We start from the raw sequence: 27,957 nt of genomic DNA on the forward strand, positions 1-27,957 counted from the left end.
GTGCTGTAGGAGGTGATTTCACCACCACAGTTAAAAAAAAAAAAAAAAGAGCATATATGCCAAAGCATGGGGGCAGCAGGGGAGGAGGAGCGATTTTGCTCCTAATGCCATGTACATACGGTCGAAATTCCGACGGAGGGCTTGCCCGTGGAAAAGTTTGACCGTGTGTACGCGGCATTACTTTTTTGCGGGAGGATGCCCCCATGCTTCGGCATATATATATATTTTAGGCACAGGTTGTGTTAAAAAATGTTTTATTTTTTACTGTTTTTTTTTGGCATTTGCATTGCAGGTATGGTATGGTAAGGTTTTACTGTTATACTGTAATGTTACTTTGTTTTAATGTTAACCATAATTTGCTTAGCAGGTATGCCATTCAGTTGCAGCGTGGATTTATTTATCTTGACAGCAACAGCGTTTGCTCCCACGATACATAAAGCCGTGACTCCAACGCTGTAGGAGGTGATTTCACCACTACAGTTTAAAAAAAAGAGCATATATGCCGAAGCATGGGGGCAGCAGGGGCAGAGGCGCGATTTTGCTCCTAATGCCTCGTATATACAGTCGAAATTCCGACGGAGGGCTTGCCCATGGAAAGGTTCGACCCTGTGTACGCGGCATAACTTTTTTTGCAGGAGGATGCCCCCATGCTTCGGCATATATAAATGGTGCATGTATGCCCATCATTAGAAGTGGGTGGATGAAGGGATTCTAATGGTGGGCATACCCACCGATCAATCTCTTTTTTTTCGTTCAGCCAACATGACTCTCAGCAAATAGCTTGGGATGTCTACTTTCCAAAATGGGGTCATTTCGGGGGGGTGGGGGGGGGGGGCTATTTTGGCATTTTATGGCCTTCAAAACTGTAATAGGTAGTGAGGAGTGAAATCCAAAATTTGTGCCCTTAGAAATCCAGAAGGTGGCAATTGGTTTTCGGGGCCCCATACGCAGCTAGGCTCCCAAAAAATCCCACACATGTGGTATCCCTGTACTCAGGAGAAGCAGCAAAATGTATTTTGGGGTGCAATTCCACATATAACCATGGCATGTGTGAGCAATATATAATTTAGTGACAACTTTTTGTAAAAAAATATTTATTTTTATTTTTTGTATTATTCAATCCCTTGGGACAAAAAAAAATATTCAATGGGCTCAACATGCCCCTCAGCAAATAGCTTGGGGTATCTATTTTCCAAAATGGGGTCATTTGGGGGGGTTTGTGCCATCTTGGCATTTTATGGCCTTCAAAACTGTGATAGGTAGTGATAGGTAGTGAGGAGTGAAATAAAAAATGAATGCCCTTAGAAATCCTGAAGGCGGTGCTTGGATTTTGGGGTCCCGTACGCGGCTAGGCTCCCAAAAAGTCCCACACATGTGGTATCCCCGTACTCAGGAGAAGCAGCAGAATGTATTTTGGTGTAATTTCACATATGCCCATAGCATGTGTGAGCAATATATCATTTAGTGACAACTTTGAGCAAAAAAAAAAAAAAAAAAGTTTGTAATATTCCCGCAACTTGTGGCAAAATATAAAATATTCCATGGACTCAACATGGCTCTCAGTAAATAGCTTGGGGTGTCTACTTTCCAAAATTGGGTCATTTGGGGGGGTTTTGTGCTATTTTGGCATTTTATGGCCTTCGAAACTGTGATAGGTAGTGAGGAGTGAAATCAAAAATTTTCACCCTTAGAAATCCTGAAGGCGGTGATTGGTTTTCGGGGTGCCGTACGCAGCTAGGCTCCCAAAAAGTCCCACACATGTGGTATCCCCTTACTCGGGAGGAGTAGCACAATATATTTTGGGGTGCAATTCTACATATAACCATGGCATGTGTGAGCGATATATCATTTAGTGACAACTTTTTGTAAAAAAAAAAATTTTTTGTCATTATTTAATCCCTTGGGACAAAAATAAATAAATATTCAATGGGCTCAACATGCCCCTCAGCAATTTCCTCGGGGTGTCTACTTTCCAAAATGGGGTCATTTGTGGGGGGTTTGTACTGCCCAGCCATTTTAGCACCTCAAGAAATGAGATAGGCAGTCATAAATGAAAAGCTGTGTAAATTCCAGAAAATGTACTCTAGTTTGTAGACGCTATAACTTTTGCGCAAACCAATAAATATACGCTTATTGACATTTTTTTTTACTACAGACATGTGGCTGAATACATTTTGCCCTAAATGTATGACTGAAATTAAGTTTATTCGATTTTTCTTATAACAAAAAGTAGAAAATATCTTTTTTTTCTCAAAATTTTCGGTCTTTTTGCATTCATATCGCAAAAAAAAAAATCGCAGAGGCAATCAAATACCATCAATTTGTGGGAAGAAAAGGACGCAAATTTAGTTTGGGTACAACATTGCATGACCGCGCAATTACCAGTTAAAGCAGTGCAGTGCGAAATTGTAAAAAGATCTCTGGTCTTTAGGCTGAAAATTGGTCCGGGGCTTAAGTGGTTAATTAAGCCTTTCAAAATCAAATAATGACTGTCTGGGTCCTTCTGAACTTCAAACACCACTGAATTCCTAATAAATATAGCAGCAGCCCTGGATTTTGTGTTGTAAGTAGTGCAATAAAATTGACTGTAACTTTTATCAAAGAATTTCGGGTGTTTATCTGTTGCAAAATGAGATTCTTGCATTAAAATTATATCAGCTCCTAATCTTTTGTAGTGGCGAAAAGCTTTCTTTCTTTTGTGAGGCAAATTAATGCCCTGTGCATTATGAAAAACTACCCTAAAACCCATTGTGTAGGATTTAAAAAGTGATGATGGTTATGAGGAAGAGGCAGTGGATCACAAGGCCTGGGGGTAAGCATAATGCAAAATATATGTAGAAGTGGTAATATGACTATAACCATTATGATTAGAAAAGAAGAATTACCTGGGATAAAGAAAAAAATTGTAGTCACTGTGTTGCTATCAATATCTTCATATATAAAATATATCAAAATATACATCCGGATCCTGCAAAAGTTTTTTTTGTTGATGTTTCTATATCATATAATATATTGTAACTATACTTATAAACAATAGAGAATAACAGTGGTGCATTGTACACCACCCTTTCATGATAATGCTGTAAGCAAAATAAAGAGTTTTTGTTCGACCTTTTCAAAAATTTGTAAAAATAGAGTATTTTAGTGTAATTATGAGAAATATTAATTATAACTTGGGGGTCAGGGTGAGAAGCACCGCCTGACCGAAAATAATATTGTTACTCACAAGAGGAGCCTCCATCATTAAAATAATGGATAGCATGATCAATCGCAGAAGAATTTCTAATAGTTGAATCATGCTTTTGGGGTCCATTGTGAGTAGGGGACAAACTAGCAGAGGCGGATCAGATCAGCCTCAGCAAGGATTCTATAAACAAATATATAACTGTAAACTGTAATATATGTAAAAAAAAAAGAAGTTTAATGTATAAGTTTGCTTGGGAGGCACAATGGTATTTCAACATAATATATTTTAAAGAATTACACAGTCAAACTATAAAACGTGTAAAATTTTAGAACTAAAAAAAATTTTTATTTGAGCCTTGTGAAAAAGAGGAGAAAAGGCAAAGCAAAAAAAAAAAAAGCAAAAAACAAAAACAAAAAAACAATCTCCGGAAGGAGAAGGGTGGACTTTCAGCCGCAGGTAAGTGTCAGCCTCATCTTTAGGTATCCAAACTTCTGAATGATGATTGCCATCTTTGATCACGACACGTGGATAGGGTGGCCCAGATAGGTGAAGTATGAGGAGTGGTAGGGGGTCTTGCAACTGGAACTGGATCTAGGAGACCCAACTTAACAAGGAGATCCTTGCCTTCCGAGATATTGAAAACTGTGTAGGTGGTACCGTTATGTGGTACTGTTAATTTAAACGGAAAACCCCACCTGTATCTAATATGATCTGACTGTAATACTGAAGTTATCTCCTTCATTTTGCGTCTTCTTTCCAAGGTAGCTTGTGAGATGTCTGGAAATATTTGAATTTTTGTCCCTTCCAATTCAATGTTATGCATACTCCTGGATGCTCTTAATATGCTTTCTTTCGTGATGAAATCTTTCATGCATAGAATGATGTCACGTGAAGGTTTGTCTGGGGGTGGTTTAGGACGCAAGGCCCTATGAATTCTATCACACGTAAATGAGGATGGAGGTAAATCAAGAAGGAGATTATGGAACAGTTTGGATACTGCTGGCATTAAATCGGTGACTGATCCCAGAACACCACGAATCATTAGGTTGTTCCTTCGGATTCTCAGAATCTTCCACTTGTGAATTTAAGTATGAATGGTTTTCAGCTAAAAGTTCAAAGTCCTTTCTAAGATTGTTGTGCGCAAGCGATAGCTCATCATGTTTGGTTTCCAGAACATCTGTGCGTCCTCCCAGAGTCGCTATTTCTTGTGTGAGTGTGTTTGTTGCTTTTTGGAGTTCGCATTGCAATTTGTCAACAATTTTTTCATAGATCATGGTTAAGCTGGAGTCCAAATCCGCTGTTGTGATCTGAAAGGAGAACTCCCTGTTATATTGTGTACATGCAGACTCCTGCGAGGGGCCACTGGTATTTATAGGAGACTGCACAGGCGGTGAACCAGCACCTTTTTTGAGACATTTTCTTCTGCTCTTTATTGCGTAATAGGTAAGTGGTCAAAGAGTGCTGTTGCCAACGCCGATTGCACGCCTTCTTGCCTGACGGCATGCACTAGTATGAACAGTAGGAATGCAAAAAAAAATTATTTAAAGTGATTATTCCTTACAGTATGGATTATATCCTCGCTGAACCAGTGGGGCTCTTAGATAAAGATGGTTATCTGCATCGTGTCTCGCATGCGTCCCCACTTGTGTCCTTTAGCACATCTTGTTTCTTTGAACCCGGGTGTAATCCTAAATTTAATGCAGAGTTTGGCACCTAATGAAGCAGCTGGGGGAGCCTCATATCAGGGCCACGGGATGCAGACTGGATGGTTGTGCAAGGAACACCTCTATGCTGGATGCAGGTCAGGCCTGTGTGGATCCAAGCAGCCTCAGGCCCACTACTGCAGGGTGCAGCAAGATGGTCGCCACAAGTGGGTGTAGGGATAAGGCCTCAGGAGCCACCAGGGCCGCTATATGAGTAGAACAGTCACTGGTCCCTGATCTGGGTCACCATAATGGCAAGCCAGGTGTTTCTAAAGCTCTGTAGGGCTTGAATCTGGAGCAGGGGGATGAGAAGGGAACCAGTAGGTGTAGCAATAGGGCCGCCGCCGCACACCTCCTCTTACCTGAGCACCAGGAGCTTGGTTGACAGCAGGGCTCCTCCAGCTGCCGTCCACCAGCCCAGACGCCATCCTCACCAGCTGCAGGGGTGCCCTGGGCCTTGGGTTGAAGCAGAATATGGTTGCCAGCAAAGGTTAGGTTGACAAAACAGCTGCATGCTCCGGAATCAATGATGACTGACACTGGAATATTCCCTCCAGGAAGCTGTAAGGTGATGGAAAGAGCAAGAAGAGAACTGGATTTAGGTAACACAAATGCACTCATAGAGGAGGTAGGAAGGCACTTACCTGTCTTGTTGGGGCAGGCCGTCACATAATGCCCGGGTTCCCCACAATAAAGGTATAGTTTGTGGGCTCGTCTGCACAGCTTTTCTTCAGGAGTAAGTGTGGGACGGAGCAAGCTGAGCTGCATGGGTTTGGGAGCTTCTTGAACTTGAGCGGTAGAGGTGCGAGGAAACTGATCAGCAGAACTAGGAACCTTGGGGAGCATCCAGGTGGGGCGAAAAGGACTGGTAGACCTCTCAGACCAATGCTTCCCTAAATGACGATCAATCTGGATAGAGAGGTTGATGAGGTCATCCAAGGACTGAAGTACTCCCACTCACGCCAACTCATCCTTAAGTGGGTCAGATAGCCCCATCCGAAACTGGTGACGCCAGGCGGTGTCATTCCAGTCCATGTCAGTGCTCCAGCGTCTGAACTCTACCGCATAGTCTTCAGCTGCTCTCCAACCTTGTTGCCAACATAGCCAAGAAAAAGGTGTCAAGGCTATCCAGGGACCGAGACTTTTGCTCCAGAAGGCGGTGGGCCCAGGTTTGAGGCTCGCCGGTCAACAGGGAGATCACAAAGCCCACCTTACTTGCTTCCAAGGAGAAGGTGCAAGGTTGCAGTAAAAGTAGAGCTCGCAGGCATTTCGGAATGCACAGTACTTGCTGCGTTCCCCAGCAAATATTTCGGGTGTGCGTACTCTAGGCTCTGGGGAAGCATCACTACGGAGGGTGCGGGTGGAAATAAGGCAGAAGATGCTCCCTGGGGATTGGAAGGAGATGATAAGGCCTGAACTTGTTAATCCAGTCTTGAGTAGCATTCCTGAAGGCTCTTCACAGCTTGAGTGAGACCTGCTAGATGTCTACACAGTTAATCCATGGGGGAGGCCCCCTGCCCGGACTCGGTCATGGCTGCCTGATATTGTCAGACTTCCACTTACCAGACCGGTGAGTCTGCTTGGGCAGAGGGTGGTCTCGCGACTCGCTGCCCCTAATAGAATAGACAGGAGGCATGGGAGTGCGGAGTGGTATGAGAGCCTGGTGTAGATGGTCCAGGTGCTGAGAGGAGAGTGATCTTCATACAGCAGGTGAGTAGGCTGGGACACAGGCAATCAGGTGCTGAGCAGGAGCAGAGCAGGCAGGTCAGGGCACAGGCAGGGTTTGGCAACAGGCGGGCAACAACGTTACAACAGGAGCAGGCAGAAGCGAAGTCAAACAGTCCGAAGTCAGGTGCAAGCAGAAGTCAGTGATGTCTGAGAGGCAAGCCGGGTTGTCAGGAGATCAGGAACACTAGAAAGCAGGTACAGGCAACATGAACAAGGGCACGGGAGCTGATGATCACTCAGCACTGAGCAGAGTGCACGGCAGACCTAAATAGGCCGATTGGTGCCAAACGCCACGCACGCATAAGTGCACACACACCCGCACAGACGAACACGCACCCAAACGCCAGTACGCACACCAGTGCTAACAGATGCGTGCACAGGAATTTACGTGCCAGCGCGCACCAGCGCACACCGGCGCCCACCAGTCAACCAGGTAAACTCTCTGACACAGTGTAAGCTACCTGCCTTTTCTTTCAGGATATTCTTAAAAAGTTAGAAAGAGAATTACTATGGCATAACTCTTTCTCTTTCATTTTTGCATTTTGGGGGTGCCATTAAGGCATATGGTATAATTGTTATTGTTGTTTTATTATAACAATAACCATTATTAATTGGCAAGAAAATGCTTGTTTTTTGATGTTTTGTGATCTAGTTTAGTCATTAGGATTTGCTTTGTTTATTATTTACACTATACGTATCATACGTTATATGTTTTGTGAAAATGTGTACATGTAAATAAATTGTATTGTGGATATGTATGATGTAAACATTGTGTGGACATGCACACTGGCCCATTTCATTGGTGGAAGAGGGGTTTTTGTTCCTGCTTTGCCAATGTGCTGGGGGAACTATCTGGGTTCACTTGGCATACACAGCCCCTGGCCCTCGATTTTTCTTTTGGGGTTTGCGGGGTTATGGGTGGGAGCATGCCCTGTTTATGTTGGGGGCTGTCTTGAGTGGCAGTCCATTTCAGTGGCCCGCAAGACCCCTTTCTCCTCCTCCTGATTGGGCTCTCCCCCTCCCAGCCACTGAAGTGCAAATGGCAGCAAAGTCTGCCACTGTGTGCCACTGTCATGCATGTGCGAGGTCACCACAGCCATTTTTTACCAAGATGGGCTTCAGGAGGCATGCATGATGGGGGATTGTCAGAAACCATGAAATCAGACCGAGACAGAAGTACAGTTAAATCACACTTGTTTAATAATAAAAGTAAAAAGAACAAATGTAGTCAAAAATATAGCCAAAGTTCAGTAACCAGAACAGCTAGTCAGCCAAGCCAGAAGTCAGGGATCAATGTAGTGGAACAGCAAGCAGGATCTGGAGCCAGAAGGGATGTCAGCAAAGAAACTCTTTATATAGAACCGCAGGAGAATGTCTCTGGGATGTTGTCCAAGGTGAAGGCAGAGATCCTCTGGACTGGACGGCTTAAGTAGGTGGGACAGACAAGCAGGAAATCATAAACAGGTGAGTAACTGTATATAGGAGCTGGCAATTAGCCGACAGCTGATCGTCCAGCTCTGAGAAGGAAGGGCTTAGCCTAGCCCTGAAAGAGATCCACTGGAGGGAGCTTATTTGTCTCCTGTAATAGAAGCACATAGATAAACACTATCTTTCCAGCCCATTAATCCATCATGGTGAGGTGGAGAGGGCTGTAACTTCCTCTTTGATAGATTATATATATATATACATATATACACACACACACTATATTGATATAATGTGTGTGTGTCCCTCTGAGTGGAATAACTGTTTGCAGCTTCTCTGTTTTGGCGGATGCAGCTGGTCATGCTGCTGAATGGACAAACTGACACTGTTAAGGGTAGTCTCCCTTTTTTGATGTTTTGGTGTATTTGTATTTTTCAATGGTTGCTTCTTTTATTTTTCTGTATCCACGCAGTGCTCCTATGGGAACCCTGTGGCTGCTGGCCTTTCCTATTTTCCTACTTACTGAACCGGGTCACTCTGTGCAAATAACGTGTGGTTTTAGCCTCTTTTACACAGGCCATTAGTGATTATACTGTATGACTTTGGTGCTATGTAAGCAATGTATTGTAGTATGTAATGTTTACATTGCATTTGGGCACAGGTGGAGTCTTAATATCAACTTACTTATTTTGTTTTGTACTTATAAACACTCCAAAAAATAGCCCCGGAGGCTATTGGGCTCAATTGATTCTGGGTTGTTAAAAGCTTCAAATTTACCTCCTGGTTTGGGGGAAAATACAACCTATGATAAGGGTTATGCACACCATGGTTATAAAATATGTTTTTAGAGATGCAATATGGATAAAATCAGATGGCCTGATGGACCTGTTTTTAGCACTTTATACCTGTATATTTTATGTATATGTGTGTGGTTCATTTGGTGCTCTAAAAAATCCCTGCCACCCGCGTAACCACTTAATGGTTTCCTTTTTGTTTGCAAGTCTTTGCTTGGGGCTGTTGTGCAGAGTATTGAAATAATACGCTAGAAGCTTCTTGTTTGCAGCAAATGCCTTTACTTTCATGGAGGATATCTTTATCATGGAACAGGATACAAACAAGTGCACATTTAGATAAAGACGATACATCCTGTCATTACTTCATATCATAGAATACACAGTATAATACTGCAGTGCCACCTACTGGTATAGACTGGTATAATGCATATATACAGTGCCTTGCAAAAGTATTCACCTCCTTTGCTTTTTACCTATTTTTACCTATTGTGTTATGTTACAGTCTTTAGTTTAATGTTTTTTTTATGTAAATTATATGTGATGGATCAGAACACAATAGTCAAAGTTGGTGAAGTAAAATTAGAAAAGTATATACATGAAACTATTTTTCAGAAATAAAAAACTGATCATTGGCATGTGCGTATGTATTCACCCCCTTTGTTATGAAGCCCATACAAAGCTCTGTCGCAACCAGTTACCTTCAGAAGTCACATAATTAGTGAAATGATGTCCACCTGTGTGCAACCTAAGTGTTACATGATCTGTCATTACATAGACACACCTTTTTTAAAGGCCCCAGGGGCTGCAACACCTGAGCAAGAGGCACTACTAACCAAACACTGCCACGAAGACCAAGGAACTCTCCAAACAAGTAAGGGAAAATGTTGTTGAGAAGTACAAGTCAGCGTTAAGTTATACAAAAATATCCAAATCTTTGATGATCCCTAGGAGCACCATCAAATCTATCATAACCAAATGGAAAGAACATGGCACAACAGCAAACCTGCCAAGAGAGGTCTGCACACCAAAACTCATGGATCGGGCAAGGATGGCATTAAATCAGAGAGGCAGCACAGAGACCTAAGGTGACAAAAGTGGTAGGTTTGCACTATGGATCAACTATAGAGAATGCTATATGATGAGAGGGCTGCCACTACCTGATTTTACCAACCTAGGTTGGAACAATAAGTAAATGAAAAATAATGTGGGTAGTTATGGCGCTCTACACAAACCTCAAATGACCAATAGTTTCGATGTATAGTAAAGAAGCAAAATTAATGGTAAAATAGATGAAGGTTACTACACCTAATACCGATTATATACGGCACTGGGCTCCAAAAGTAAGAAATATTTAGTATGAAAATGTGCCACTAAATATAATTAAAGTGCAATATGGCAATTTTAGTGAGAAAAAAAAAAAAGTTCCACGATATATAGACAAAAAAGAAAACACTGCGCTACTATAATACAACTAGCAGCATTTACTTGCACCCCACATTGCCTTTTTTATTCTATTTTTTGTCTTTTGTGATCACTTTTTATACTTGTCAAAACACGTATAATTTTAATAAATTCAACTGGTTTATTTTGACCTACACTATCCGGAGCCCCCTTCTCTTTTTCTTTTTTCGGTTTTTATGCCATTTGTTTGAGTTTTTATCCGAAATTGGAGCCTGGATACATCTGGCCCTGGAAATACTATCGCCCTCGATTGTGGAAAACATCGGTTGGTGACAGCTTGGCTCATCTACCTCCACTTGAGATTGAGGACGTCCATGGGAGGACTGGATGCTGGGACCCATTCCATGAGGAGTTTGAGCACAGTCCCTTTGGGACGATACGCCTTGTAGACCCACTGTCGAACGGCAGGTGGGTCCAACATTTCTGGTAAGGGTATCCACCTTATTTCTATTGAGTGCGGTGTCTTCGGATATCACCACAGACAAGCAGATTTCTGTAGTTGATTTTTCTGCCATCTTAATTCAAGGTTTCCAAGAAAAAATTGGCTGACTTTGCTTTAATAGTATATGAGGATTCCTGCATAGACTGATATATTGAATACTACCCAATTTTTTTGATTTGTATCACGTTATTGTATCACATTTTGTTCACATATAAGTATGGGGTCCAGAAGGAAAAGGGAATTGGCGCACCAACATTCTAACTTGTTGGCAGAAATTAGTTCTCTTGAATCGCAACACAAGGCCAGCCTCGCCCACACAACATTGCATACTCTGACACTTAAGAGGGAGGAGTTGAAAGCTATGTACCATACACAATGGAAACGGGAGGCTCGCAGGGTGTCACAAAAGTACCACGAATGGGGTAATAAGCCGGGTAAGCTTCTAGCTCGTTCCTTGCAACAGGCAAAAACCAGGGCTTTCATTGAGAAAATTAAGACAGCTTCGGACACACTCACGCATGAAACCTCGTCTATTGCCAGGGAATTTCACGCCTTTTATCAACGCTTGTACCATGTTACCCCTGCGGTCCCTGACTCCGGGGTTAGACGTGCACTGATTCAGGAGTACCTGACGCAGGCAAATCTGCCCGCGCTGGACTCGGAGACCCTTGCCTCACTGGACGGGGAGTTCTCGGTCCAGGAGTTCAAGGTAGCTTTGAAGGCTATGGCTGGTGGCAAGGCTCCGGGACCGGATGGCCTGCCGGCACTTTATTATAAGTCCTTCGCGGAGACCTTGCTTCCGCGCCTCGCTGCTTATGCCAATGCGATCTCTCAGGGGGGAACATTTCGCCCGGAGACGTTGCATGCTCACAATTCGGTGCTGCCCAAGCCGGGGAAGGACCCCAGTCTTTGCGGGAGTTACCGACCTATATCCCCCCGGAATTTAGACGCCAAATTATACGCCAAGGTTTTAGCGAATAGGCTACTTCCCCTACTCCCCCAATGGGTTTCTAGCGACCAGACAGGGTTTATCCCGGGTCGGGAGGCGCGCGACAATGCTCTCCGAACTCTGTCCTTGATGGCTTGCGCTAGGGGGACTGCCCAACCCACCCTATTACTCTCTACGGATGCAGAAAAAGCGTTTGACAGGGTGAGTTGGGAATATCTTATGGCGACCCTGGCACATTTGGGCATCAGTAGGACCTTTCTGTCCCACATTTCAGCGCTATACCATTCCCCGACAGCTCAGATCCGTGTGAACGGCACTCTAAGTGACTCCTTTACACTCTATAATGGTACTCGCCAAGGTTGCCCCCTTTCACCTATTTTATTTGCCCTCTCTCTAGAACCCTTCCTTTCTACAATTAGACACAATCCAAATATTCATGGGATCACAGTTGGCACTCGAGAACATAAATACGCTGCCTACGCAGATGATATTCTGTTCTATGTACAGCAGCCCCGGATTACACTCCCCAACTTGATGTCTGCCTTCTCGCAATTTGGTCGTATTTCGAATTTTAAAATTAACATGTCTAAATCAGAGATCCTTAATGTTTCGATCCCCCGGGCAACCGTAGCTCATCTTAAAGAATCCTTCCCTTTTAGTTGGCAACCGCACAAAATGAAATATTTAGGCATATTTCTCACATCAAACCCACTGAAGTTATTTTGGGCTAATTATATGCCCCTCCTTAACACTATTCGCGCCGATTTACAGAAATGGTCCCAAGCTGCGCATTCCTGGCTAGGGAAAATCAGCGTGATCAAAATGAATATTTTACCTCGCATCTTGTTTCTATTCCAGATGATCCCTGTGGGTATCCCAGCAAGTTTTTTTAGGCTCATAGATTCAATGATCTGCAAATACGTATGGAACAGAAGGCGCCCGAGATTGTCCCGAGCACTCCTGTCCAGACCTAAGCGGATGGGTGGCTTGGCTTTACCTAATGTGAAATTGTATTTTTTAGCTGTTGTGTTAAACAGGATATCAGACTGGAAATATCATAGACACTCTAAACTATGGGTTGCGCTTGAACTGGCTCTCAGTGGCACAGACCTTTACACCCAGGTATGGGTCCCCAGAAAATTTAGGTCACTGGCTCCCAGTTCCTCGCCACTTACCTACTCTACTTTGTGGATATGGGACTCGATCTGCAAACAGTATAGAGAGTTGTCTCTCTCACCCATTATGCCCCTAACGGGACACAATTACTTTCCACCAGGCAATACGGACCCCAGGATTTACTCATGGAATTTAGGTGTAACTCCTTTGCTGCACCACGTTACCAACCAGGATGGCATTGTGCCGTTACCTCAACTGATTCCTCCCGCTCAGACGACACCTATGGACCACTGGACTTACCGCCAATTGTCTGCCTTTGTTAGCTCCTTGCAGAAGCCCTTGCGCTCAATGGCTCAGTTGACGCTGGTTGAATCGGCTTTTGTTGAGGATCAGCCAGTTGAAAGACCATTATCCTTTTTTTACCATGCCCTGCAACTTATGCTGATTAAGAACTTCCCCTCCTTCTTGTCCAACTGGGAGATAGACTTACGCAGCGAGATCTCAGAGGCACAGAAGTCAACTATCCTGTCGATGGCTCATCTTTCATCCACAGCATCCCAAGCGGCTGAAGTGAACTATAAATTACTTACACGTTGGCACTACACCCCAGCCGTTCTACATAGGCTGTTCCCGCAGGCCTCGGATCTTTGTTGGAGAGGCTGTGGGGAACGTGCCACTCATGCTCATGTATGGTGGTTCTGTCCTCTCATACGGCCATATTGGCTAACTATTTTATATTGGATAAATGTTATTTTGGGACACGAGTTACCTAATGACCCGTGGGTCGTGCTCTTTCATGGTGCAGGCTCTCCGGCAGGGCCATACAGGAAGTCCTTGACTCCGCATCTGCTCAATGCGGCAAAGGCTCTCATTCCCCGTAATTGGAAGCAAGCTGCGGCTCCCTCTTTGCGACAGTGGTTGATGGAGGTGGACCGTGTGTACTATTTGGAGGATCTCACCTATTCTTTACAAAATAAATCAGATTTGGGGAAAAGGATTTGGTCCTGCTGGTTAGCCTTCAAATGCACAAAGGAGTACGCAGACATTGTGTCACAGGTGGATAAAGTAAATGTACCTTCATAGGTTACCTTCTTTGCTGATGGGTACAGGACCGAGGTAGACTCTTCCCTTCTCCTCTCTTTCCCCCTCTTTCTGTTTTCCTGGTTTCTGCTCTTTCTTCTTCTGCTGTGCTTTCCACTTTCTTCTCCCCACGCTTTCCTATCAGTTACTTGGTACAGCAGCGTCTGGCTGTTGCATTTGGGGACCTTGCAGTCTAACAGCCGCAACCCCACACGTGGGGAGGTAGAGTCTGCTCGTGTTACGCTAGTAGGCCTAGAATATACTCGGTTATTTTGTTTATTATTTATCTACTTTAATTATTCCTTTTTTTTTTTCTGTTTGTGAGTTGTGGAGAGCTTATATGTAATTGACCGTGTTACTTAACCTCTGCAATCCCTGTTCTATTTTGCACTTGATGATACTTGTGCCAAGTTTTCTGTTAATGTTTCTGTGCTACCTGTCTTTTCTTTCCATTCAATAAACATATATTAAACAAAAAATAAGTTGTATGTATATTCCTTTGAGGACAATAGAGCACACATAGTGTTGTTTACACTGATTTTACAACAAGTGTGCAACTCCTCTGTGGTTTAACACAGGTTGTTTACACTTGTTCATAAATTGTATCTAGTGTGTTTTTATTCACTTGTTCAGCGCTACGCTTTTTTGTTTCATGATATATAGAGCCCAACAAATGCTTATTTGTCACGTAAACTTATACACATATTGGGGGCATGTCCGGATGTGAGCGGCGAAGGACGTCTATGTGGAGAGCTCCAGACATCCTAGGCCCCATCCTTTGACATCCTTGGCATACAAAGCCCAAAAACGACAATCAACATACCTGCTTGCTCCCCTCCATTGCCTGCTGCTGTTACCAGGTCCATTGTGCGGATTCTGGCCCGCGTTCGGCTGGGAGCCTGCACGCTGGTGACCGCCTCCATCTTCCCGGCCATCTTCCCGACCATCGACCCTCTCCTGGACCAGCTGTGAGGTAAGGGGCCCCCCCTTGTCCTCCAGCCGGCTTCCCTGCATCTCTGGTGGGGCCTGGTGGCCTGCGGGACCCCCGGTGACATCCGTTGAGGCCGCGGCCCGGTGCGGCCTAGTGCGGCCTAGTGAAGCCTCCAGCCCACCGCTCTTTCCTACGCCGCCGGCCGCTGGACGGCCACCGCGACCGGCGCCTGCCGAACGGAAGCCATTGCTGACAACCCCGGCCGCCCTACTAGCCCTTCATCCTCCTGCTGCGCCCAGTGTGCTGCTGGGCCTGGGCTTAGACTCTGCTCCCAGTGCGGCGGCCATCTTGGTACACCCGGCTGCGGCCTTGCCATCCACTACAAGCCTTCTGTACAGCCTGGGCCTGTTCTCAGCCTCCCTCAGTGACATAACCCCTCTACTGGCCGATTGTTTCCTGCAGCCGTGCCGTGGCTCTCCTGCACAGTACTCTGTGGTGCTTGGCGGCCATCTTGCTACACCCAGAAACTCTCCTGACCCCTCTGTACCTGCTCCGGACCCCTTCTACGGACACCCTGGCCTGCCCGCAGCGTAGGGCATCAGCCTCCACTCCCAGCCATACTGTGGCCTTCCTTCCTGACTCCAGTGCCACGTGCTGAGTCTATCTTGCTCCACCCAGCCATACTGAGCACGTTCTTGGTCCCCCTGACTCCTCCTCCTGTAGCTCACTGTCACCTGAGCTGCCCCCTCGGCTGGAACTGCCGCCCGCAACTTCTACATCTGAGGCCCTGCCACATTACGGACTCTCCAGAAAACTGTCCGCACCGCCAGCATTGCACATAGCGACCATATTACTAAGAAAAAACGCCACCTGCTGGCCCCCCTGTCTCCGCAGTCCCCGTCTCTTGCTTTATTCCGGCCGGGGAGCCATCTGATGCCTTCAAAGAAGCCTCCGAAACCTGTGCAACTGCCCAGGGCACAGGCTGCAGCCCCACCCCCCCGCGGGGACCCCGCCTTACTCCAGAAGCTGCAGGCCTTGTTGGTTGACATGGAAGACATTTTCCCAGCTGACATTCCCACGCCCTCCTCACCCCAGCCTCCCACAGGTGACACCAGCATGATCTTAGCAGCGATTGAAAGCAGCAGGACATCTCTATTGGTACGGATCGATCACCTGGCAGAGGAGTGAAACCTTATCCGTAATGACCTGGATAAAATACGGGGGCGTCTCTCAGAATCTGAACACCGGATCTCGGAGGTGGAGGATCGAACGGGATAGCACGCCGACCAACTCACGGACATACGCAACACACTTAAAGCTTTAGTGGCGAAGTCAGATGATGCCGAAAACCGAATGAGACGTAACAATGTTCGGGTACTGGGCCTTCCTGAGGGTTCAGAGGGAGACCACCCGGCGGACTTTGCAGAAGCCTTCTTCAAGGATTTACTAGGATTGACTGCTATCCCTCCTACGTATGTGGCAGAACGTGCACATCGCGTTCCGATGGGTCGCCCTATCTCGGGTGCGCCCTCGCGTGCCTTCTTGGTGCGTTTCCTCAACTACCATGATCAAGATCGTATACTCGCCGAGGCCAGGAAGCACCCGAATCTGCAATATGGTAATGCACACATCATGCTGTTCCCCGATTTCTCCCCGGATCTACAGAGAAAACGGCAGACTTTCACTGATGTTAGGCGCAGACTACGAGACCGCAATATTAAATATGGAATACTCTATCCTAGTCGCCTGCGAATCCAGCATGAGGGCACTGTCAAATTTTTGGACACGCCAGCCGAGGCGGGTGCCTGGCTTACTGGGCTGCGCTGAGGTGGCGTGCACTATTCCATCATGGGGGCCCGGGGGTCGACTGGGGCTCACTGGGGGACAGCAATGAAAATGACGGGAAAACTCTGAACTCTTATGTCATTTCAGGCCCAAGTACCGGCCCTTCATCCTTACCTGTCTACGAAATCCTATTTTAAGCGAGCTATCCACAATGAACTCTACAAGATAAGTTGTTGCTCCCCCCCCCCCCTTCTGGCTTGTCTCGGTGAAGATTGTAGCTGTGCCGGGGATATACCTCTCCATCCCGGCTGGAATACACCACGGAAGCTATATTTTCCCCCTTGTTTTGGGGGGATTTTAGTTTTTTTGTTTTTTGTTTTCTGCCCTAGTGGCACTCGGGTTAGCACGAAGTGTTGTTGCTGACCTGCAGCGGATTGCCCCCTGGAGGATTTCTACACGTTCTCACACACGGCATTGAACTGCTACCGTGCACAGTTTAAGGGGTTAAATTGTTATTTTTTGGGTATAGGCCTGATCTGATTGCTCCCCAGTTTCCAGGGATGCCATCAGCTATGGGCAGGGTTGACCCCTCGCGGTCACCAAGGGTATTTTTGTTTTTTGTTAATGTATTTACTTTTTTGTTTGTATGGTTAATGTTTGGTCACGATTCTTCCTACAATGGGCTCTCTGGGTCTAGGCGGCTCTTGGTACATGATGTTGACGCTCAGGTGTGTCTCCTTGACATAATAATGGCACCGTCTGATGGCCACGCGTGACATGTCCTCTTTTAATATCCTATCCTGGAATGTCCGGGGGCTCAATTCTAAATTTAAAAGGGCAGTTCTATTTAAATATCTTAAATTGCACTCCCCCCATATGGTACTGCTTCAGGAGACGCACCTCATAGGCAGCAAACTATTGGCACTGAAGAAGCCATGGATCCAGAGAGCCTTTCATGCCTCCTACTCTATCTATGCCAGGGGGGTCTCGGTGCTGATTAGCAAATCCCTTCCGTGTGCAGTGGAGCAGATTCACACCGACCCTCAGGGCAAATACGTGATAGTGGTTTTCACAGTTTGGGGAACGAGATATATTGTGGTAAATGTATACTTGCCTCCTCCCTTTTCAGCATCCACCTTATACACTATCCTGGAAAAGGTTACCCCATACTGCCCCGCTAGGCTGCTACTTATGGGTGACTTTAATGCCATTCTAGCCCCGGACTTAGACAGACCGGTCCCCCCCAAACAATGCTCCCCTGACCTATCCATTTGGGCACAAGCCATGGGAGTGACGGAGGCCTGGAGGTGGAAACACCCCTCGACTAGGGCCTACTCCTGCTTTTCCACCACCTATAAAACGTCCTCACGCATAGACTTAGCTTTTGCCAATCCAGCCATGCTATCGGACGTGTTAGACGCCACGTACTTGCCCAGCGGGCTGTCGGACCACTGCCCCCTCCTCCTTAATGTCCGTTCCCACACTTCCCGAACCTCGGCCCTTTGGCGCCTGGGAACCCATTGGCTCTCCCACGCCGATTTGGTCAACACTATCCCGCCCCACCTTACCGAATACTGGCAAATTAATGCAGGGTCCTCCTCCCCAGAGGTTACCCGGGACGCATTCAAGGCCTTCAGTAGAGGTCATTATATCTCCTCCATAGCTGGGATCCATAGAGAACAAGCCACCACCACGACTGAGTTACAGAGCAAGGTAGATACCCAGGCTGAGGCCTACGCAGCTGACCCCACCGACTCTAGTTTCGAGGCCCTTAATGCGACGAAACGAGAATTACACCTCCACCTCACAGAACTTACCAGACTGGATCTTTACCGCAACAAGCAAAGATTTTTTGAACAGGGGGACCGGAACGGTCGTCTCCTGGCAATGTTAGCTCAACACGACCTGCCCCTGACGGTGATACCTAGTGTGGTGTCCCCTTCAGGTGAATCGGTCTCCTCTCTACCAGACATAAAAAACAGGGAGAAGGTGCGCCAGACTAAGTGCAGTATAAACGATAAAGTATTTATTAAAATAAAAAACATACGGCCAAATGGCTACTCACAAAGGTCAGAGTGATTTAGGCATGTGAATTAGATAGGGATGTATCCATGTCTCAATCCGGTCCACGGGGTTTGCAGAGCTGATGGAGTATAAAAGCAGACAGGGGGGATGACAATAGGCTTGCCTCTGTGTTCCAAAAGCTGATTTGGAGCAGCACCTCTGTATTTCTAATAGTTTTCATCGGTTTCCAGCTTTGTTAAGCGTCCGGAAGGTCGGATGGCCAGAACCGGAAGTGCGTTCCAGCATGGAACGCAAGCTCTGGGATCCGGAAGTGACGTGTGGGCCAATCAGAAGACGCGTTTCACAACTTCAGTTGTTTCCTCAGTTCTAGTATTCTAGACAGGAAGTGATGCATATATACACAGAAGGAGGGGCTGACCTGTGTTACTATTGGACAACGGACTTGTATAGATATATTACCAGGCAAATAACTGAATGAAATGAGAATAAATAAAATTGACTGTAGCATCTCAAAATAATATTGAAACATTATACATATAAAAATTATATATATAAAATATATAATTTAAAGCATGTGGGCAGCACTATATGAGAACATATAAATACTTTTATATATATTTAGGAGAGGGACTGAGATTTTTTATGTACATGTGTGTATGGGACTATATATTGGTGATAACCGCAACCATTATATATAAATAAAGGGGAATAGGATGATAGGGATAGAGGAGGGAGGAAATGAAATGAAAAAAAGAGTAGAGAAATGAAAATGAATATAAATATAAAAAATAAATAAAAAAATATATAATAAAATAAAAAAATTATTAAAAATAAAATAAAATAAAATAAATAATAAAAATAAAAAGTAAAAATAATAATAAGAGGAAAATTGAAGGAAAAAATAATAAATAAATAATAAAAATAAATAAAAAATAAAAATGAGGGAAAAATAGTAATAATACTATTATATGAAGATGATAATAAAATTGAGAACTAATAGAATAAAGATAAAAATGAAAATAAAAATAATAATGAAAATAAAAATAAATATAAAAATAAACAGATATATATAAAAATAAAAAATAATAATAAAAATGTAAGGGTAAGAATAAAAAAATAAAAAAAAAATAAAAAAAAAATAACCATGAAGATAAAAACAGTAAGAATGAAAAAAGTAAATAACAACAAAGTGGAGAATATTTTGTGATGGAGTTGAAATAACAATAGAAGAAGGTAATAGATATGGGATAGATATACTAGTACAACAGAGGTAAGACTGGAACTCCAGAGAGAGGCCGTGGGTAGTTGGAAGTATAAAATATAATGTATGAAAAGGAAGGAGTCTGTGTGTAGTGTTTAGTGTAATGTGTTTCGACGGACTAAGTTGGCCAGACAGTCTGCCCGTGTGTACGCGGCTTTACACTAATCGTGACCAATGTATGTGTTTATGTTTTTGTTTGTTTTGTTTTGTTTTTGGTTGCTTGTTCACTGTCTAAACTCTAATAAACAGATTTGCAAAAAAATAAAAAACTTATACACATATTAATGATAGTGATAATAATAATTAAAATACATTCAGTGGTAAAAAAGTAAGTTAATATCCACAATTCAGCTGAAAGTGACAAGTGCCTAATACAGTCCCATCAAAGTACAAAAATTAGATGGTGATAGTAATGTCTATTGATTAATGTCCATAGACAGCAGTAATAAAATGTGAAAGTGTCCAAAAAGATAAAGTGACTTGTGCACAAGTGATTCTTAGGAGATGGGAAGCCCGGTGCGATTTTCGTGCAAGAGACGAATTTTGCACTCACCAACTCCCCGTAAAAGCGCCGCCACAGTGTTAGCCCATGTGTGGCTATATAACACTGGGCCAGGTGCTTTGCATCTCCTCTCAGGAATGTATTGTTTTAGTTGATATATGAGGAAAAGAAAACGCCCATAGTGTGATATTGTTAACACGATCCATTATTTATTAATATAGTAAGAAATCTACTCACAAGGATAAAAGTAAAAAACCGTTGTATGCAAACGCTTTCATGGGCTGCCGCTTAGAAAGAGAGTCAGTGTACGTCCCATGGCCACGCCGTATGCGTTCGCTTCTGCACGCAAGCTCGTCAGGACTGGGTGCTCCAGCATGGGTGGGGCATCAGTTGCGACTGGGAAACTGGTCAGAGTTGAGGCAAAGATAGTGGTGCTGAATACAGGGATATTCTTGAGCAAAACCTGTACCACTCTGTTTGTGATTTGAGACTAGGACGGAGGTTCACCTTCCAGCAGGACAATGACCCCAAACACACTGCTAAAGCAACACTTGGTTTAAGGAGAAACATGTAAATGTGTTGGAATGGCCTAGTCAAAGCCTAGACCTCAATCCAATAGAAAATCTGTGGTTAGACTTAAAAATTTCTGTTCACAAGCGCAACCATCCAACTTGAAGGAGCTGGAGCAGTTGTGCAAGAAAGAATGGGAAGAAATCCCAGTAGTAAAATGTAACAAGCTCATAGAGACTTATCCAAAGCTACTTGGAGCTGTGATAGCCGCAAAAACTGGCTCTACAAAGTATTGACTTTAGGGGGGTGAATAGTTATGCACATTGACTTTTTCTGTTATTTTGTCCTATTTGTTGTTTGCTTCACAATAATAAAAAAAAATCTTCAAAGTTGTGGGCATGTTCTGTAAATTAAATGATGCAATCCTCAAACAATCCATGTTAATTCCAGATTGTGGGGCAACAAAATACAAAAAATGCCAAGGGGGTGAATACTTTTGCAAGGCACTGTATATTTCAGAATATAAATAGCTACTTGATGTTGCTTCTCCAACACTCCTTCTCAACAGCATGTGCTTTGTCAAGTTACATTCAGTTTCTTCTGGATTTAACTATGACGTTCCTTCAACAAAGGCTTGGTGAGCGCATCGGTAGTCATCTCCTCTGACGGGCAGTATTCAATATCAATAACACCTTACTCTTGATTGCCCCTCAGTGGTGATACTCGACTTTGATGTGTTTGGTCCTAGGATTGACCCATTCTGTTTGTGTAAGCTTAATGCAGCGTACACACGACCGGACTTTCCGGTAGACCGGTCCATTTACAGCGAACACAGGCTCTGCTTTCTTTGTTGTGCTTTGTACCTTTGTACATCTTAAGAGCTTTGTCATCATGGTGCATATTTTCTTTCCTTCTGTCATATGCGTAAATTCATTTTCCTTTGACATATTCCAGTTTTAGTTCCTGCTTGGGTCTGGTTTCTAACACATTAATGAGAGCAGTATATATCTATGGAAGGCTGCAGAGGAGCAGGGCAACAGTATGGTTATCTTTGATGTTCTCTTCGATGGCACATAGCTGCTCTATAATTTCTAGAACAGCTTTCACGTGGTCACACATATGCTGGTCTTCTTCTAGTCTCATCTTATACAACTTTGTTATTAGAAACAGCTTACTGTTGTGACTTGAACGCTCATGCAGCTCATGTGGATAAGTTGGTCATCTTCCACTGATAAGCTTATGATTGCTTTTGCCTGCCTATCCTTCCTGTCCCATTCCTCCATCTCTCCATTTATGGGTCTGTCTTTATTCAGCACTTGCCACTAGTCATCCTTACTAAGAAGCATTTGTAGTTTAAACTGCCAAAGCTGGTAATTGGCATTGTTCAGCTTTGCAACTGCTAACTTCACACCTGAACCATTTGCCATCTTTCAGTAGCTTTTATACAGTGTTTACTGACTCACTGTCAGTGCCTGAAGCGCCGAACTGTATGTTGTCTACCGGGTGCTTGGGTTTGGCACATCACGGATCTCTGTGGACAGATTACTGGGAGGGGCTGGGGAAGACCGGGTGTACGTTGGCACCAATGACAAAGTTAGAGGCATATGGAGTGTCCTAAAGAACGATTGTAGGGACTTGGGAGCTAAATTGAGGAAAAGGACCTCCAAGGTAGTATTCTCAGGAATACAACCGGTACATCGAGCCACACCAGAAAGGCAGAGGGAGACCAGGGAAGTAACAAGTGGCTGAATAGCTGGTGCAGTAAGGAGGGGTTTGGGTTCCTGGAGGACTGGGCCGACTTCTCAGTCGATAACCAGTACTATAGAAGGGATGAACTGCACCTAAATGAGGAGGGTGCAGATCTGCTGGGAATGAAGATGGCCAAAAAGTTAGAGGGGTTTTTAAACTAGGCGACATGGGTTCATAGGTACAGCTAGTCAGCGTGGAACATATTCCAGAGGGTAGTTTTGGGGGCATTAGTGATAGGTTGACCAAAGCACATAAACCCAAGGTAAATATAGTAGCAAGTCCTAGTTGCAAACACCCAATAAGAGGATAACATGCAACCGGTCTAAACTACATGGCATGTTCACCAATGCCAGGAGCCTTGTGAACAAGATGGGTGAACTAGAGATGATGTTGTATTAGGAGGATTTAGATTTTGTGGGAATTTCAGAGACCTGGTTCAACAGCTCTCATGATTAGCTGGCAACCATTCAAGGGTATATTCTTTATCGCAATGATAGAGAGGGTAAAAAGTAATGAGGGGTATGATTATATATCAAGAATAATGTACAAGTGAATGTGAGAGATGACATCACTAAGGGAGCTAGGGAGGAGGTGGAATCCTTATAGGTAGAGCTCCAAAGGGATAAAGCTAAGAGGAAAATAATATTGGGAGTATGCTATAGGCCCCCTAACCTGAGGGAGGAAGGGGAGACAGATCTATCACAAATTGTATTAGCAGCAAGGATGGGAAGTGTTATCATAATGGGGGATTTTAATTAGCGGCGGAGGGAACCACGCAATCTAATCTAAGGCTTGCCAGGTCCTAAATGTCTTGCAGGGCAATTTTATGGGCCAGATGGTAGGCGCTAGACATGTGCATTCGTTTTCGTCCGAATGCATTTTCGTCCGAATTTCAGCTATTTTCGTTTTCGTTTTGACAAACGATAACGAAAGCACAAAATCCGAAAAACGAAAGATCCGACATAAATAAATGCTTTATTTTCGTTTTCATTGTTACAACAGTTCGATACAGAATAGGAGATTCAACGTGACTCTGACAATAACAATCTGTCTATAGAACCTGTGGTCGAATGTGCCTAACCTTACCTCTATTAGTCCAAGATTATATAGAGAAAATATTCGACAGAGAAAAAAGATTTGACAGAGAGAAAAGATTCTGCAAGGTACTGTCCTAAAAAGTGTTTGGGGACCCGGGTCCTGCCCCAGGGGACATGTATCAATGCAAAAAAAAGTTTTAAAAACGGCCGTTTTTTCGGGAGCAGTTATTTTAATAATGATTAAAGTGAAACAATAAAAGTGTAATATTCCTTTAAATTTCGTAGGGGGGGGGGGGGGGGGGTTGTCTATAGTATGCCTGTGAAGGGGCTCATGTTTCTGGTGCTTAGAACTGTCCCTGCACAAAGTGTCATTTATGCAGGAAAAAAAGTCCTTTAAAATCACTCGCAGCTATTATGAATTGTCGGCTCCCGTAATACAGAGAACACTCATTGAAAGTCATTGATAAAAAAATAAATAAATAAATAAATAAAAAAGCGTGGGGGTCCCCCAAATTCAATTACCAGGCCCTTCAGGTCTGGTATGGATATTAAGGGGAACCCTGCCTCAAATTTAAGAAAAAATTTGACGTGGGGTTCCCCCTAAATATCCATAACCAGACCCTTCAGGTCTGGTATGGATATTAAGGGGAAGCCCGCGTCAAATTAAAAAAAAAATTGACGTGGGGTTCCCCCTAAAAATCCATACCAGACCCTTTATCCGAGCACGCAACCTGGCAGGCCGCAGGAAAAGAGGGGGGGACGAGAGAGCGGCCCCCCCTCCCTCCTGAACCGTACCAGGCCACATGCCCTCAACATTGGGAGGATGCTTTGGGGGTCTGTGACCCCTCAAAGCACCTTGTCCCCATGTTGATGAGGACAAGGGCCTCATCCCCACAACCGTGGCCGGTGGTTGTGGAGGTCTGCGGGCGGGGGGCTTATCAGAATCTGGAAGCCCCCTTTAACAAGGGGACCCCCAGATCCCAGCCCCCCCTGTTTGAAATGGTAAGGGGGTACAAAAGTACCCCTACTATTTCACAAAGAAAGTGTAAAAAGTGGTTAAATAAAACAAACACACTTTTGAAAAATTCCTTTATTAAAAATAAAATCCAGCGACGGACGGTCATCTCTCCAGCGATGGCTCATCTCATCCAGCGCAGCGAATCCATCCTTCTTCTGTCACCTGACCCCGCCCCCCTCTGACGCAAGGGGAAACCCGGGGTTCCCTGTGACGTATGGGTGACCCCGCACCCCTCTGATGTAACACAGGCAGGTTTCCGTTACATCAGAGGGGGCGGGGTCACCCATACGTCACGGGGAACCCCGGGTTTCCCCTTGCGTCAGAGGGGGGCGGGGTCAGGTGACGGGTGGCCCCGCCCTCCGTATATAAGAAACGTCAAGCCGCCGGAATGCCTGCAGTGTCTCCTCCACGGAGACAGAAGAAGGATGGATTCGCTGCACTGGATGAGATGAGCCATCGCTGGAGAGATGACCGTCCGTCGCTGGATAGCAAGAGTGGATTACCGCCGCTGGAATCTTTTTTTTATTTTTAATAAAGGAATTTTTCAAAAGTGTGTTTGTTTTATTTAACCACTTTTTACACTTTCTTTGTGAAATGGTAGGGGTACTTTTGTACCCCCTTACCATTTCAAACAGGGGGGGGCGGGATCTGGGGGTCCCCTTGTTAAAGGGGTCTTCCAGATTCTGATAAGCCCCCCGCCCGCAGACCTCCACAACCACCGGCCACGGTTGTGGGGATGAGGCCCTTGTCCTCATCAACATGGGGACAAGGTGCTTTGAGGGGTCACAGACCCCCAAAGCATCCTCCCAATGTTGAGGGCATGTGGCCTGGTACGGTTCAGGAGGGAGGGGGGGCCGCTCTCTCGTCCCCCCCTCTTTTCCTGCGGCCTGCCAGGTTGCGTGCTTGGATAAAGGGTCTGGTATGGATTTTTAGGGGGAACCCCACGTCAATTTTTTTTTTTATTTGACGCGGGGTTCCCCTTAATATCCATACCAGACCTGAAGGGTCTGGTTATGGATATTTAGGGGGAACCCCACGTCAAATTTTTTCTTAAATTTGAGGCAGGGTTCCCCTTAATATCCATACCAGACCTGAAGGGCCTGGTAATTGAATTTGGGGGACCCCCACGCTTTTTTTTAAATTTATTTATTTATTTTTTTATCAATGACTTTCAATGAGTGTTCTCTGTATTACGGGAGCCGACAATTCATAATAGCTGCGAGTGATTTTAAAGGACTTTTTTTCCTGCATAAATGACACTTTGTGCAGGGACAGTTCTAAGCACCAGAAACATGAGCCCCTTCACAGGCATACTATAGACAACCCCCCCCCCCCCCCCTACGAAATTTAAAGGAATATTACACTTTTATTGTTTCACTTTAATCATTATTAAAATCACTGCTCCCGAAAAAACGGCCGTTTTTAAAACTTTTTTTTGCATTGATACATGTCCCCTGGGGCAGGACCCGGGTCCCCAAACACTTTTAAGGACAGTAACTTGCAAATTAGCCTTTAAAATTAGCACTTTAGATTTTGAATGTTGGAGTCCCATAGACTTTAATAGGGTTCTAAAGTATGCTATATACTAGCTCCGTCGAATCTTCTTTATATATTCGACAGACACCATAAGCCTTCAAAGACAGATTCGACCGTAATTCATGTGGATTTTCGGACGAATGCAATTTTTGAACGAAAAACGAAATAAATAAAAACGAATTTCGGGAGTAACTAAATAAATTAAGTTTTCAGACGAAAACGAAATTCCGAAACGAAATATTTTACTCTGCACATGTCTAGTAGGCGCACCAACTATAAATAAAGCGTTACTGGATATACTGAGTACCAACAATACCGACCTGATCACGGATGTGGAAATACAGGGCAATTTAGTAGGGATGAGCCGAACACCCCCCAGTTCGGTTTGCACCAGAACTTTCGAACGGACCCCAAATTCGTACGAACGTTAGAACCCCATTGAAGTCTATAGGACTCGAACGTTGGAAATTAAAAGTGCTAATTTTAACAGCTAATATGCAAGATACTGTCCTAAAAAGGGTTTGGGGACATGGCTTCTGCCCCAGGGGACATGGATCAATGCAAAAAAAAGTTTTAAAAATGGCCGTTTTGGCGGGAGCACTGATTTTAATGACGATTAAAGTGAAAAAAAGTGAAATATTCCTTTAAATATTGTGCCTGGGGGTGTCTATAGTATGCCTGTGAAGTGCCACGTGTTTCCCGTGTTTAGAACAGTCCCTGCACAAAATGACATTTAACGGAAATAACGTCATTTTAAACTGCTTGCGGTTTTAATGTTATATCTGGTTCCTGAAATATGGTTGAAAATCATTGAGAAAAATGGCATGGGTAGCCCTCCCTGCCCATTGCCAGCCCCTTTGGGTCTTGTACGGATATTAAGGGGAACCCTGTACCCATATTAAAAAAAGGAAATACGTGTGGCCCCCAGGCCCTATATACTCAGAACAGCAGTATACAGGCGGTGCAAACAAGACAGGAACTGTGTAGATTTGTTGTGTTAAGTTGAATCTGTTTGTAATTTTCAACTGGTACATTTTTAAAGTGTAGCTCCAGTCAAAAAAACTATTTTTAAGCTTTTTGGAAAACATAGGGAAGGGTTATCACCCCTGTATAATTTGTTTTGCCATCCGTCTTTTTTCATCTCACTTGCTGTTGTCTCCTTCCGTTTGCAGTAGGAGATGTTTGTAAGTTGGATGTTTGAAAGTAGGGGCCTGCCCTATATGCTCTGCAGAAATGGCGGAACAAGGTGTTGGTTTTGCCACAACATTGTAAGCCCTCAAAGTGACTCTTGGTGGGCGCTGGAGCACCCTGCTGTGAACGATTTTATCAAGAATTGTAATTACATGCCATTGTTGAACAGTGGTAGAAAAATTGACCTTTGATGGTTGTGGTGCTGGTGCCACAACACTATAAGTCCTCACAGTTACTCTGGGTGGGCACAGGAACAGGCCCTCCTGTGAAATAATATATCAAGAATTGTAATTACGTGTCCCTATTAAACAGGGGCAGAAAAATTGGGCCTTAGGCACTGGTGCTGGTGCCACGACACTGCAACCTCTCCCATATACTCTAGTTTTATTGCAGGAATGAGCCCTGCTGCAAAGCATTGCATCAAAAATTGTAATTAAACGCCCCTGTTAAACAGGGGCAGAAAAATTGGGCTGGTGGCATCACCCAGAACCAAAAATGTTCTTCCAACATATCAGCGGAGGAGGAAG

This window comes from Lithobates pipiens, unplaced genomic scaffold, assembly GCF_037356315.1.
Source record: "Lithobates pipiens isolate NorthernLeopardFrog02 unplaced genomic scaffold, aLitPip1_a1.2 Scaffold_10, whole genome shotgun sequence".
Lineage (NCBI taxonomy): Eukaryota > Metazoa > Chordata > Amphibia > Anura > Ranidae > Lithobates > Lithobates pipiens.